Raw genomic sequence first — 2,377 nt, 5'->3', positions numbered from 1 at the left:
ATATCAATTTTTCATTCTATCCAATTTTGTAGGTTGTATGGGAACCTTATGGAACATGAGAGAGTTTTGGGAACCCTATAGAGTTCATGCTGAATCCGATGTGCACTAGGGATAGGGATCTCTAGCATATGCGGTGTCCACTCATATGCAACTGGGCGGTTGAGCTTCACATGCCACATCGGGTGTACCGTCAGTTTGGTTTGTTCATGCCACACCCGCCGGAGTTTGTGGACACGGATATAGTGCTACACGCGTAAGATATAATCAACCTTGAGCAATTAGCAGCTTCTCGGCGGTTTCGATGATGCTAATATTATGTTTCTAACTTGCAGGTTGGATAGGAAAAAGCAGCGGAAGATCAAGGATTGGGCCAAGCATCACAACAAGTATGTCATACAGTGGGAGCTTGCTTTGGAGCAAGCTAGGGCTGGAAAACGAGCCAAGCTTCGTGAGCACGTGCCGTCAATTGCGATGACCGGCCTACAATGTTCAAAAGCCCTCACACATTGCTCGAATGCCCAAAAAGCACGGCCAAATACTCTGACTTTCCTTCCTTCATGAACCGCTGTTTGGTGCCCATGAGGCTCGACCACATGAACCATGCCCGGGTTTGTCGCGGCCATGGCTAGCAACAACCTAGGGATTCTGTTGTATGCTTCCTCCCAAGTACCATACAACATCTTAAATGCGGCTTGCTTCGCCTTCCATGCCTTGCCGTACTTCACCTTGTAGTGAAAGATGGCTTTCACAAGGTCAATGACATGTTGGACGCTCATTGTTGGAAGTGTGGATATTGAGTTGGAGAGCCTGTAAGCGATGAACTCGGACGTGAGTTGTTTGTGGTTTTGGGACACAATCTTGCCATCCACCCTTTTGCCTTGGCACATGTGAGTTGGCACACAACTCACTACGTGCCAAGTGGGACCTCCTTTCCATGGTCTTGCACGCACAATCCATGGACATATTTCATCTTCACATGCACATGCAACCGTGTAGCGCACTTTGACGTCCGAGTGCACCACCTTATGTGGACGATAATGCGTAACCGAGTAGTTGTCGAGCCACATCTTCAATTCCAAGAAGGTGTCGAACTTAGAACCTTTAGCAATGCGGTTCTTGTCATCTCCCAAATCACGATAAGAGCTTGGCCTAACCCCAAGAGGTACACATTGGCCACCATCTACCACGGCTTCATCCGCGAGACTAACATCCTTGAACAATATAGTGCGATGATCCCGACCAAATACCTTCTCAAAAGCTTCGGCCTCCTTCACCGTGAACCCCTCCGCATCAACTTGTTCATCGGGACCATCGTCATCCGAGTCCGATGCATATGCACGGGAAAAAGGGATGGAAGGGTCCATTGTCTCTTGCAAGTGATATTTGTCGAGATCACCCACATTGTTGTCATGAAGATCAACTTCATTGTCATCGTCCGCATACTCATTATTGTCCTCTTGCAAAGCTTCATCTTGGTTGTTTGTAAACGGGCTCAATGTTGGCCTCACTTCTTGGGTCAAAAGAGGTTCAACAATTTCATCTCGCTTGAAGGGTGTGGGGCTACTAGCGACCAAAGGGGAGGGGTTCCGGTTCAAGTCCAAATGCAAACTTGAATCAACCTTCTTCGTTGCAAATAACTCAAGAGCCTTGTCTAGTGATTCGGCCACCGTCTCCTTGTATGCAACCCAACGTTGCTCCGAGTTGACACGCATTGTCTTTCAACGGATGTGCATTCCAAAACCAACATTATGCCTTCCCTCCAACTCTATGATATCACTAGGGTCCGTCCAATTCAAATCTTCCCTAACTTGTTGCAAGAGCTCCGCATAGCTAGGACTATTATCAAACACAATGTCAAGCTCATCCGGGTCCGGTTCTACATTGCCTTTCAAAAAGGCGTCCTTGTCCCCATGATGAACAAACACACATGTTCTTCCCATCCCTATAAGCATTGCAATAACACAAAGTAACATTGCTTCCATGAGCACTAATACAAGGATTAACACGGAATAGAAACCCTAATATATATATATATCAAACAACAACCCTAACCCTAACCATAACCATAACCATAACCATAACCATAACCATAACCATAACCCTAGCCCTAGCACCAACATAAGAACACCCATAAGAATAACCCTAGCATACTAACAAAGCCTAACCATAGAAATTGGCAAACAAACATCTCACATTTCCATGCAAATCTCTAGATCCAAACAAAACTAGGGTTTCCCCAAACAAGCAACAAATGAGCAATGGGGAACTTTACTTGAATCAAAACAAGGGGAATGGAGAATATTACCTTGAGGGAGGGTTTGACTTCGAAATCCACGGACAAAATTTTCAAATTTGCAAGATTTGGGAGAGGATTTGA

The sequence above is a fragment of the Triticum dicoccoides genome, chromosome 1B (assembly GCF_002162155.2).
Source record: "Triticum dicoccoides isolate Atlit2015 ecotype Zavitan chromosome 1B, WEW_v2.0, whole genome shotgun sequence".
Classification (NCBI taxonomy): Eukaryota; Viridiplantae; Streptophyta; class Magnoliopsida; order Poales; family Poaceae; genus Triticum; species Triticum dicoccoides.
The sequence above is the reverse complement of the archived record's forward strand: the minus strand, read 5'-3'. Positions refer to the sequence as shown.